The sequence below is a fragment of the Tachypleus tridentatus genome, chromosome 9 (genome assembly GCF_004210375.1).
Source record: "Tachypleus tridentatus isolate NWPU-2018 chromosome 9, ASM421037v1, whole genome shotgun sequence".
NCBI lineage: Eukaryota > Metazoa > Arthropoda > Merostomata > Xiphosura > Limulidae > Tachypleus > Tachypleus tridentatus.
Genome location: NC_134833.1, coordinates 127,712,460 through 127,726,792, shown reverse-complemented (window position 1 = coordinate 127,726,792; position 14,333 = coordinate 127,712,460). Strand labels below are relative to the sequence as shown.

Here is a 14,333-nt window from a genome sequence, read left to right as displayed (position 1 = left end):
GATGCTATCAGTATCCCGATTGATGTATGTGTGTGTGTGTATATATATATATACGTACTTACTAAGTTCCCGCTTCAATAGAAGGATGTGCAAGAAAGAGTGGAGATGGGCATGTCTGCACACGCAGTGTTTTCTTAATAACAGTAATACAATCATAAGGTTAATTACGTAGATAAGAAATAGGCCCATCCTGCAATTTCGTCTCTTTTGCGACTAAACACACACACGAGTGCTGATTATACACGGTCACACCACAAAACCGGTGACATTGCACGAGAAGGAATGTCCTGTAAATAACTTTTCTTCTTCTTATCTATCAACCAGTTTTGTATAAACCATGTTAAAACTTAATTGCTTAACTTTCTTGCATGTATTCAACCTGCAGGTGCGATAGTTCATCGTTACGGTTAAACCAAACAAGTAAAATTTTACCTTATTACATCTCTGTCTAGTCTAGGATCTGACGATATGATTAAACTATTATTTCTAAATACGGCCCGGCACGGCCAGGTAGGTTCAAACGTTCGACTCGTAATCTGAGGGTCGCGGGTTCGAATCCACGTCACACCAAACATGCTCGTCCTTTCAGCCGTGGGGGCGTTATAATGTGATGGTGAATCCCACTATTCGTTGGTAAAAAAAGTAGCCCAAGAGTTGGGGGTGGGTGGTGATGACTAGGTGCCTTCCCTCTAGTTTTACACTGCTAAATTAGGGACGGCTAGCGCAGATAGCCCTCCTGTAACTTTGCGCGGAATTAGAAAAACAACAACAAAAAACAAACCAACTATTTCTAATAGTAAAATTTCTTAACTTGTCTATTTTACAGTCTCAACCAGTGGGTTTGACACGGCCGAGTTACAAATAAACTATTTCAATGAAAAGGAAAAATCTTAAAACCGTTCGAGCACTTTTATTTTCCGAATCTGGTAAGCATACCTTACGACGTAATTGTTCCATTCAAACAAAAGCCTAAACATTTTTATTTTCTTTGAATGGTTTTATCGTTAGGATCTGGTGTTTGTACATTACAACTGCATTGTCTCAAACTAAAACCCCAAAGCAAGCTGCTTGTACAAATGTTTTCGTCCGGTTGATCTAATATACTTACAACGAATTGTTTGCTGCAATGAAAGAAAAACCCTTAAAACCTCTTTGTTAGTGTGCTCGTTACAACTGAATTAATCAAGCGAAAGGAAAGATTAAAATATCTGTTTTTGAAAATTTTCTTTCTGCAGACCTGGCGAATCCAAGTCACGACGAAACGGTTTGGATTAAGCGTTGTACAATACTCGTATGACCTGATACGTAAGTCTACCTTATACAGTTGTTTCTTTCCATGAAGAAAGATTGTCATAATCATGCTTCCAAACGTATTATATAATACAAATAATTTAACCATTTACAGCTCAAATACAAAAGTCACTTTATATGTCTTTAACTACTGTTATAAACAATTAACAAAACATCTTTTTTTTAAATATATTTTGTCTTTAGATTTCCACATAACTGTACATTTTTATGTCTTTAAACTATACTAGAAGGAAAAAAATACAGATAAAAGAAAGTGCGTGTGTTGTTTTATAGCAAAACCACATCGAAATATCTGTTGTGTTCGCTGAGGGGAATCGAACCCTTTATTATAGTGTTGCAAATCCGAAACGCTTATAGCTGTCCTACAGAGAAGCCCCCCGCTAGTACAGCGGCAAGTCTACGGACTTACAACGCCAAAGTCAGGGTTTTGATTCCTTTCGGTGGGCTCAGCAGATAGCTCGATGTGGCTTTGCTACAAGAAAACACACACACACAGAAGCACACAACAGTCACTTCACTGTTCAGATTCTTACTAATTGTATAACTAATTTGATTTCTGAAGTACATTCAGCTGATTGGTTCTTGACACTGTAAAAACTCCAACGTAATATAACTCTTCACTTCAGGTTATCAAATTTAACAGTACTTACATCAACACGCAAGGGTCCATATACACACACCTTCCTTACAAAAAGTAAGAATCATCTTTTGTTATTATAGTGACAATTAGTGTTAACTCGCACAAGTTACTACATACACATTATTCATTCACTTGATAAAAACAGATCATCGATTGTGGAAATAAACCTCAAACGGAACGTGTTTAGAATGATTGCTCCTGACTTGATTATACTTGTTAGATATTTGCACGAAGAACCACAACTGGCTTGTTATCCGATTTGTTTTACAAAATAAACAGTTATTTTTTTCATAAAACTGGTGTCATATTAATCTTCTTTATGGTTTTAATAGTCAAAAGTTGGCAAGTTATACGCGCCTCTAATTTAAAATCCGTAATGGACTAATTAAAAAACACAAGAAAAAAACAACATTTGTAGCCTGTTGTTATTTTTACCAAGATTATTCGATGTACTGATATTACATCTTGCTTGATATATAATAATGTTTGTATATAAAGGAGACTAAGCATAGGATGAGCTTAAGGTTTGTTATTGCAACACAGAGGGTTAATACGTCATATTAGAACGGTTTTAGAGCTTTACCACGTCGTTACAGTCTATAACGCCAAGTCCGGGATCTATCAGACGACCGTGCATTATAGCAATATCTCTTCACCTTGGTTTCTATTGCAAACAGCTCCGTATTTAAGACTTCAACATATAAAGCCCCCCCCCCATGCATGCTTTCTATAATCCATCTGTTGTATGAGAATGGCAATTTATAAGCTCCAATTTCAACATTCCAATCGCAAAAAATTCTACAGGTGCTGTGTTTGATGGCTTAAATTGTATGACAATAACATGAATATCTAGCCCATTATCTAGTTATTTAGTTATGCGAGAATCGAACGAATGACGTATAACCAACCTTTGTATACTTGTCTCATGTTGCTTTTCCATACGGAAAACTTTTTTTATTATTTTGGGCACCGTTCCCTGGGACAAGTGGACGGTTTTTATTACTGGTCTTTGTGTTGTGGATTCTCACCTATTATAAGATACAGTACTTTGCTGGTTGGGGCCCAGCATGTTGCAGGTCCTTTTCTGGATCGTCCTAGTTCCTATAGCTGAGCCATATTCCTTTGCTTTTTTAATGCTACTAAATAAAAAAATACCTCTTTCTGAAAAATCTAAATCCCCGATCTGAACACATCTTTATGATTTGAGTGTATAAATATCATGTTTCGGAATGGTTTGTTACGTGCCTTTCCAACAAGCCATCAATTTTCGGTAAGATCACATTATCTACATGACATCAAATAATGTCACATAGCACTTCTGTTCCACCGTAACTCTACATCGACTGTGATTGTCACGTAAGTTGTTAATTTGAATTTTCGAAATTTCTTTAATAAAACGTAATCAACCTGTAGTTTGTTTCGAAATACTTTATTTGCTCTTAAAATATATGTTGCATATGGCACTTACGGTTATGTTACACCAATTTGCATCCTTAAACCTATTATAAAAATTCGCCTCATAATCAGTAAATATGTTGCTTTTAGTAATTCTACACAAACTATAGTAATTTTCATAATGCCTCTTATGCAAAACAATATTAAATTTATTTGCGCCATCTATCCATCATTCTATTATTCACCTAACTCTTTAACTTTCTAAATAATGTGTACTTTTATCGGTGGCCATAATTTAATATTAACTGCCTTTATGTTCACGTCAAAAACTATGTTTTTCAGGATCCATAATACCAAAAAGAGCCTGGTGATTAGGAAACTCGCAATTTGTGGGATGCGGGTTCTAATCCCCATCACCAAACATGTTCGCCCTTTCATCCGTGAGGACGTTACAAGTAATGGTCAATCCAACAAATCGTTGGTAAAAGAGCACTCTAAGAGTTGGCTGTGGGTGATATTGACTAGCTGCTTTCTCTCCAGTCTATCTCAGGTAAATTCGAGACAGCTAGCGAAGAAACTCATCGAGTAGCTTTGTGCAATATTCAAAATAAAACAACCAGCATGTTATAACACCTAACTTGTAAAGTTGGTGCTAACACGTTAAGATAAGGTAAGGACATTTTTGTCTTCTCCAGACTCACTCGACCAAATAACCACAGATGGGTGGTCATAGGTCGTGCTGTATAGTTTTTGCTAGAAAAATTACACACGAAAGCAAGAGTTTCTGGGGACCTCGTCGGGTGTGAAGCACAGAAAAGATGTTATTATGCACCATAATTAGGGTGGAATCTCGATTTGATATGCGAGAACAGAGAAGAATATGCGAAACCTATTGTTAACAAAAGCCTTTACAGTTTACAAGCGCCATATTGTCACTGTAGTTTTACGTAAAAATAAAACCATTTTCACAGTGTAAACAAACATTATGCCTGATATATTCAGAACAGACTCTCTACGTGTCACAACGAGGCACCTTGTTTGCAGTTCTATTTACTTACATTAGCACAAAGCTTCTGTTGAGAAACACATACAGATATGTTGCACAGTGGTTGAACACATTTAAAGGTAGTTTTTGAAACACCTCTCAATACTTGAAAGAAGGAACAGAAGTGTATCTGTACAAATCAAAGTTTTAATCAAAACTTGAACCAATATCTGAACAGTGGATATTTTCAGAAAGAAAATATTGGGTTACCGCAACATTCAGCATCCTTAATTAGCGAACCAACATAAATCAGAATTGTTTCACTAAAAAAAAACTGTTCAGAGACTGATAACCCAAATATCAGTTATTTATACGTCACTTCAAGTCCATTCCTCCATCTAATGTTTAATTCACGGTTCATATTCTGTTATGTTTTATGTTGCATACGTGACACAAATATAATCCAACGATACAAAAAATCCCGTCTTGAGAAGTCACGCACTTTACATTGGAAATCCTCTTTGAAATCAGTGTTTGAAAACATCATTTCATTGTAAAAGTATGACACAGGTCTTAAAAGTATGCTTTTATATTGTAGATATGTCACCAAGCTTTAAAAACAATCATCTATAGCAAAGGTATATCATCAGGCTTTCAAAACACGATTTTATAAAGAAAGTATGTCAGCAAAATTGTAAAACATACTTTAGTAGCAAAGGTATGTCACCAGACTTTTAAGACATGATTTTCTAAACAAAGTATGTCAGAAGACGTTTAAAACATGATTTTATAACGAAGGTTTGTCAGAAGAATTTTAAAACCCACTTCTTAAAGAAGGTATTTCACCAGGCTTTTAAAACACTTTTATAGTACAGGTATGACATGAGACTTTTAAAACATGTTTTAAAGCGAAGAAATGATATCAGTCTTTCAAAACACTTTTATAGTACAGATATGACATGAGACTTTTAAAACATGTTCAGTTTTAACAGTTGACACGCCTATATTTTTTGCTCTAACCAACCGTAAGCAATCCCCCATTGGCATAGCGATAAGTCTGCGGACTCACACCATTAAAACCAGGTTTCGATACCCGTGATGGGCAGAGCACAAATAGTCCATTGTGTAGCTTTGTTCTTAATTCTAAAAATAAACAAACAAACCATAACTGAAAATACTTACTATATGTGACATAGAAGTACAAATAGCATAACACGTGAAAACTTTGGCCTGACAATGAACATAGGTATAAAGCTGACGAATCTGTAATAATTATAGAGCAAATGGGCAACCAGATGTTTTTCTTTCGCTTATGTTTACCGATGAAACAAATCTTTCGGTTATCCCAGATCGTTGAAGAATATTAAACACAACCTTTATGTGTGTGATAAACGCTGCTTCAATACTGTTTGTTCATTTCACTATGAAGCAACCAAATATCACAGTGGTGGTGATGCGATAGCTCAGAAAACATTGTAGTGAACTATAAAATAAGCTATTTTACATTAAGAATATTAACACCATTTCTATATAGTACTGATGTCCAGTGTTCGTAGAATGTCAACATAAAATCACTGGTAGGAAGGGTGAGTATAAAATTAAAGGCAAGAAGAAATAGACGAATGATTTATAATTATATACTACATACTATCACCCAGAGATACAATACTAGAATGTCAACATAAAATCACTAGTAGGAAGGGTGGATATAAAATTAAAGGCAAGAAGAAATAGACGAATGATTTATAATTATATACTACATACTATCACCCAGAGATACAATACTAGAATGTCAACATAAAATCACTAGTAGGAAGGGTGGATATAAAATTAAAGGCAAGAAGAAATAGACGAATGATTTATAATTATATACTACATACTATCACCCAGAGATACAATACTAGAATGTCAACATAAAATCACTAGTAGGAAGGGTGGATATAAAATTAAAGGCAAGAAGAAATAGACGAATGATTTATAATTATATACTACATACTATCACCCAGAGATACAATACTAGAATGTCAACATAAAATCACTAGTAGGAAGGGTGGATATAAAATTAAAGGCAAGAAGAAATAGACGAATGATTTATAATTATATACTACATACTATCACCAAGAGATACAATACTAAAATGTCAACATAAGATCACTAGTAGGAAGGGTGGATATAAAATTAAAGGCAAGAAGAAATTGACGAATGATTTATAATTATATACTACATACTATCACCCAGAGATACAATACTAGAATGTCAACATAAAATCACTAGTAGGAAGGGTGGATATAAAATTAAAGGCAAGAAGAAATTGACGAATGATTTATAATTATACACTACGTGCTATCACATACAACACTAAAATAACAACAAAACGTAACATACTTACCTATAGTGGAGAATAACATATGTATACAAATCCTGATATTCTGCTTTCAAAATAAATTACACAAATAACACGATAACCAATCTCAAACACTCTGAACGTAAGAGATTAACAAAGAATGTTCATCATAGATAACAGGATAAAACATTGTATACTATTCATGTGCAAGTTTTGAACGATTATACAAAACATACAGAAACAATTCTTAAAATAACTCGAGACGCCAATTCGTTCCGCCTCATAAAAACAGAACTTTCCTGTATATCCATCTCACATGTGAAACATCTTACTCCATATAGGCTCACCCAGGACTGTTTTAAAACGAAACTGGCACACACATTGGAAACACCACGTACAGTTTATAGAATAAGCAGAATACAGAATAGTGCAAAGGGTTATTTTTCGCCAGGAGACTCAACAGAGCATATAAATATTGATCATTTTCTACACTAGCCATCTAGTGCATGAAAAACACATTATTTGTATAAAAGACGAAGGGAAAAAAAAGCACTGGAGATCTTAATATCTGAATCATAAAATCTGCATATATTATTTTTTAAGGTTATGTATACTTCAGTGTCTCGTAATATCTGTTTCACGTGACCAAGTTCATTTCAATCTCCAGACCTTCGACGATACGAATTCCAGTGAGGAGTCTTTACAACTCCTCGTGCCAAGCATTATTGTAGTAATTTTTAAATACAAAACATATATCGACACACACAGCACGTTGCTTTTTATAAGTGATGTCTTGCGAGTATGGATCAGAGATATGACGATCCTTCATCGATGTGACAATGTCACCCAAATCTCAAATACTAAATACACTGGAGGTTAATCATTAATCGTGCCTCTGTGTATACACGTGTGAGTGCGCGCACTGTTGGATAAGGAAGAAGACAAAATATTATAAACATTCTTTAAAGTATAGAATAACTGTTCTGTATTTTGATGGTAAATAAGGAGTGGTATATTACATTACACGTCTGCTAATTTCACGTGGTCAATGGTGTTTTATATCAAACATGGGGAGCTAGAAAGTGCGAATTTCTAAAACATTCACAAAGTAATTTACTATAATCCGTAGCAGTAAAGTAATGAATACGTATTCGTATATATACATACGTTCTAAAAACAGGAACACAATTCATAACCCTAGTAGTCCCAGAGTACGTCTGTAAGCATCCATGGCATAACCTACGCTGGATATAATATTATTGTGTTTTATTAACAATTTCTATTACAGAAGTAGTACATTCACGTCAGCCTGTTGCAGTTGTTCCTTTTAGGTGTTAAATAACACACCTTATTCTACAACCTTTTCAGTACGTCATGTCCAGTAACGGAGAAAAAAAAAATCCACAACCAGTCGTTGTCTTCATGTTACAAAAATACATTAATTTCGGGAAATTGAGAAATACTGTTTTCACTATCGTCTTGTTATACCTTTATATCAGATAACACTATAACCATTATTATTTCCTACGACTGTAAACTAAATCCTGCATCAGTTTGCTTAACATTTCTGGCCTTAGTTTGGCTTTTGTTTTGAATTTCGCGCAAAGCTTCTCGAAGGTTATCTGCTCTAGCCGTCCCTAATTTAGCAGTGTAAGACTAGAGGGAAGGCAGCTAGTCACCACCATCCCCCGCCAACTCTAGGGCTACTCTTTTACCAACGAATAGTGGGATTGACCGTCACATTATAACGCTTCCACGGATGAAAGGGCGAACATGTTTGGTGTAATGGGGATTCAAATACGTGATACTCAGATTACGATTCGAATACAAACAAACCACGCTACAAAAATAAGACAATTCCCAATGTACTCCATATAAAATATCTTGTACTTTGTTAATCTATTCCAATTCAATTTATCCAATATCAAAATGAAACCGTGATTTATATACAAGTATATACAATATATAGAGGTGTTCTAGAGCTTTATGGCATAGCAATTTCGCGCAAGAGGACGAAGATTTTCAGTTTTTAGGCGGGGGTAAAATATCAGATCGACGCAGATGACAAAGCACATTTTAAACTGTCTAACTCGACATTCAAATACTTGTATTGTTTCTCTGTAACTTAATACCAAGGCTTTCATTACGTCCTCTGCAGGAAGAAACAGGAATTTCTAAAGAAATCATTTATATAAATAGGTTGACGATCTTTCTCACTAGTTTACCCGTAATAAACTTGAAAAAGAAAACGTTTTAAGATACACCAATCGCGATTCTAGCCAAATAGGTGGAGGTCGTTGGACAATGTCATTGTCCTTTCTATATAACCTGAATTTGAAATCTTTCTGAAGTATTGTTAAAAATTGAATATCGAATGAAATATCTTATAACTGATTGACGTTGCACGGGATTAACTTAGTACACAAAGAGTTTCTAGGTAACTATTATTTATAACACAAAACACAAAAGTTAGTTCAGCCTAATTATGGTTTACTCATTGAAGAAATTCTGGCAATTTGACAGGGTCCACCGTTCCATGCGGAACAAACAAGTAACACGTCTACGTGTTATCGCGTAGCACAAGCACGCTGTGCTGTAAGCCACATAAAATGTTCCGGCTTCTTTATATCGAAGAATTTGAAACCAAACGGAGAAGAGTTTTTGTAACAGATGAGCGTCTGATTTCAAAAAGTACACATCTTTTTCTGTATAGAAATTTTAGACTAAAAGTGTGTTTAATTGCTGTGAGCGGTACAAGGTGTTACGTATCAATAATGGGAGGTTTTTGGTAGAAATAAAGGCCTTACGTAGCTCACGTGAAAATCTTTAAATAATTTATAAATAACACAACATATTACAATATCACTCTGAAAGTCACTATATCACAATAACCTAGATAACAATACATCGACCTTCATCTAATAAACCAAACATATATATTACATTACTGACAATATTATATATATCTCATACACACATAACACTATGCAATGAATTATTATACCTCATCAAATTTTATTGATTGAGTACAACATTAATAATTTTTAAATAAATCTTTAGCTATAAAACTACTCCAGGTTTTACTGCGCTAACGATCCCTAATTTTAAACTGATAAGACTAGAGTAAATAAAGACAGGTAGTCAATAGAAACTATCACCAACTATTGGGCTACTCTTGACTGGCGGTACAATGGGATTTGACCATCAACCTAATAAATACACTCACGACTCAAAAGTGCAGAGCGCAACTGTTCTGCAAATTCTTCTGGAATTAATCAGTTAAATTTAAAGTTAGTGTATTCACTAATCCATACTGTACTGTCTGATCAGATATGGAGTGGCTCAGATTCTTGTGAAATGGCAATTCTCTTATTTGGCTACGAGAACAAATTAACTTTAAAAGTTCACCTTGTTGTTCAAAGTGTTTACTTGTTTGTTTTGAATTTCGCGCAAAGCTACACGAGAGTTACTGGCGCTAACCGTCTCTAGTTTAGCAGTGTAAGACTAGAGGAAAGGCAGCTAGTCATCACCACCCACCGCCAACTATTGGGCTACTCTTTTACCGACAAATAGTGGGATTGACCGTAACTTTATAACGCTCCCACGGCTGAAAGGGCGAGCATGTTTAGTGTGACAGGGATTCGAACCCGCAACCCGTAGTGGGCAGAGCAGAGATAGCCCATTGTGTAGCATTGTGCTGAACTTCAAACACAAACAATTTCGATGTTTCATTGTTCAACATTATTCACCAATGCAACAGGGAAAAGAAAATACAACGGGACATGAGAGGAAATGAAACGTTCATTTAAAGTATTGTAGATAATGCGACGGGGATTTGAACCCGCGACTCTCAGATTGTGAGTCAAGCGCCCTAACCACCTGGCCATACCGGGCCTTTAAAGTGTATTTAAGTTAACTCTTGCCTGTTATTTCCTAATGACAACACTAAGTTGTAAAATTAGCGTTAACCTCAGTAACAGCTTTTTATCTACATTAAATACTGTAATCCGTGATAATGCACAGTTTCCAAACTTAAATATGATTTCCAATATAAACCTAATTCAACAACTGAACATTGTTGTTTAAAGCGAAACATTTCTATCTCTACTAGTATCTTCATGTTAATTATAATTTGTCCTGCCCCCCCCCCCAGGGACACAGCGGCATAGCTGCAGACTGACAGTGCGAAAAACCGGGTTTCATTATTTGCGATAGGCAGAGCACAGATATCCATTCCACTGTGTAACTTCGCACATAACTACAAACAGATTGTTTGTTTGTTTGAATTTCTCGCAAAGCTATTCAAGGGCTATCTGCGCTAGCTGTTCCTAATTTAGCAGTGTAAGACTAGAGGAAAGGCAGCAGGTCATCACCACCCACCGCCAAGTCTTGGGCTACTCTTTTACCAACGAACACTGGGATTGACCGTTACATTATAATGCCTCCACGGCTGAAAGGGCGAGCATGTTTGGTGCGACAGGAATTCGAACCCGCGACCCTCAGATTGCGAATCGAACGCCTTAACCCACCTGGCTATGCCGGGCCCTACAAACAGAAATACAAATACATGTAATTTGTACAAATATTTTGCATTATAACGTAGGTGTTGTTCTTAAAGAAGTTTAAAGTTTCAAGTCCATTAATATGTACGTATGCGACGACCTCAAGAAATATTTAAACCATAGAGTTCTCCCTTTGCTCTTAACATATAACTTCTAAGCAGAAACAAACAATTCTGGATAATACAAACAAATGTGTACACACACACACAAATATATTGCGAAATGGAAAAGAATGATATGCGAACGTTTGTCATTGTCAAGGATACCGACAGAGGCGTCAGACCTCGGCTCATTTTAGATCTCGAAGACAAGGACGACAGGTTTTTGATGTACATATAATTCTTAGCGTGCCCACTTACAATCATCAAATAAGAGAAATTATATTCCCGCAATTATACGAATGCCTATAAACTGTAAAGGCAAAAATGTCGGTTAAATTTGTCTGTGTAAGTAGGTGAGTTTTTGTGTTTTTTTCTCACACAATTAAACACGTTCATGTAATTCGTGTTGTAAAATGTAGGCTTTGCGACTGCAGGATAAATATAAACTATATTAAGTTTTACTTACGTGAATAACTGCATTGGACAGTCTGTGTATGCAGTGAAATACATTAAGAGTTTAAACGGGCAACATCTACGTCGCCGATGACGTGTTTATATATAAAACAACAGTTGCCCATCAGGTTTCCAAGGTGTTATGAAGATGGTTAAGTTTACGCAGATATGCAATCTTTAACATTATGTAGACTACGTACTTTCAGTTGTTCCCGCATATATATATATATATATAGAGAGAGAGATACATTCACGTAGATTCACGTTTATCAGCTCCAACCACCAAGCCTGAGGGCATGAACTGAAAATTATACGTGTGATCTAATTTGAAATACATGTAGATTAAATTTAAAAAGAATAAAGCAGTTTATTTATGTATCAATTCAAGTACTTTAACAATAAAACTAATTTTAATATTAATAATTACCGAGTTGTATCTTAAAAACGTATCAAACCAGTACAGATATATATACATAACTGAGGTGTTGAGAGCCAACGCAACCCATCGGTTAGCGTGCAGGTCTGTTGATCCGAGGATCCTTGGGTTGCATCCCGTTGCCACAAAAAACAACAAAAAAGTCATACACCACACTTTTAAGACGTGGACACGTTATAAGAATGACGGCCAAATCCCACTATTCAGCTGGAGTAGTCGGAATCGTTGGCGGTTGGTATTGTTGATTAGTTGCCTTCCCGTAAGTCTATGGCTTCAAAATAAGGGTTAGGTAGTGCAGATATATCTCGGGTAAGTGTACTCGAAATTTCAACAAACAAAAACCGAAAGGTTGAACTGTTCATTTCACACTAGTATAAATTTATCAGGACTTTATTCGTGTCACACTAGTATAAATTTAGTAAGTTTGTTTGGGAATTTCACACAAAGCTACTCGAGGGCTATCTGTGCTAGCCGTCCCTAATTTAGCAGTGTAAGACTAGAGGGAAGGCAGCTAGTCATCACCACCCACCGCCAACTCTTGGGCTACTCTTTACCAACGAATAGTGGGATTGATCGTCACATTATACACCCCCACGGCTGGGAGGGCGAGCATGTTCAGCGCGACGCGGGCGCGAACCCGCGACCCTCGGATCACGAGTCGCACGCCTTAAATTTAGTAAGACAGAAATCATGTTGTTTTAATAGTATAACCTTAGTAAGACCACAATACAGAGAATGTACAGAACTTTAACTTTTATTAACAATCCAACAGTAAGTTTAACATAAAATAATAGCATTTAGATATTTTCCCCCAGTGTCATAGTGGTACTTCTGCAGACTACAACGCTAGAAACCGATTTTCGATACCCGTGGTGGGTTTGTTTGTTTTGAATTTCGCACAAAGCTACACGAGGGCTATCTGCGCTAGCCGTCCCTAATTTAGCAGTGTAAAACTTGGGCTAGTCTTTTACCAACGAATAGTGGAATTGACCAAAACATAATAACACCCCCACGATTGAACTTCAAACACAAACAATTTCGATGTTTCATGTTTCAACATTATTCAACAATGCAACAGGGAAAAGAAAATACGACGAGACATGAGAGGAAATGAAACGTTCATTTAAAGTATTGTAAATAATGTGATTCATAATAACTACTAACGTCTTATAATACTACATCGGATATTACTTTATAAATACTCTGGTTAACATTCACTTTATTTTCTTTCTGAAGATATGATGTCTGAGATGTTTATTTCACAGAGGTAACTAATAACTGATACTTTGGCTTTTCAATGAAAATCTAATAGAACCACGAGGGTAAAAACTGTTTAACTTAACAAAAACAAATATTTCTTTCAAAACATTTGGATATTTTTAAGTTGTAAAGTTTAGAAAAGTATTCATGCACGATCCAAAGTAGTTATCAAAATCAGCTCAGAAACCAAAATCATGCCAATAAATCTTTAATAACAGAAAAAGAGAGAAAACTGACAATTTTGCACGTCTCTCGATGTGATACATGGTATTGGTTTGAATTTCGCGCAAATCTACACAAGAGCTATTTGCGTTAGCCGACCTTAATTTACCAATGTAAGACTAGTGGGAAGGCAATTAATCATCACAACCACTACAAAATCTTGGGCAACTCTTTTACTAACGAGTAAGGGGATTGACCGTCACATCATAACGCCCCAATGGCTGAGAGGGCGAGCACGTATGGAGGGATGTGTATTTGAACCAGTGTCCCTCAGGTTGCGAGTCGAGCAAACTTAACCATTTCGTCATATCGGCCTTATAAATACGGGAACATAAACTCTTTGATTGTTTGTTTGTTTTGAATTTCCCGCAAATCAACTTGAAGGCTATCTGCGCCGGGAACATAAACTAATAGTAGACGCAACTTAATCATTCTTCCTCTATTAGTCATGTTTTTGTAAACAACACAATGGACTTTTAAGCCTTCGATTTCTTCTCGTGAAGTGAAACTACTGTACAAGCAAAATTTAATGAATAATATATTTAATTTATTTCAAAAATATCAAACGGAATTTTTTTTTTCAACAAGCTACATATACACGAGTTTCGATCTCTTCAGCTGGTT

At 35.7% G+C, this 14,333-nt stretch overlaps 1 protein-coding gene across 1 annotated transcript in view; it reads right to left on the bottom strand.

Annotated features, from left to right (window-relative positions):
• The window catches only part of LOC143226329 (myelin regulatory factor-like), a 96,260-nt gene that overhangs the window by 66,743 nt on the left and 15,184 nt on the right, over positions 1–14,333 (bottom strand). The gene's annotated exons all lie outside the window — the stretch shown is intronic.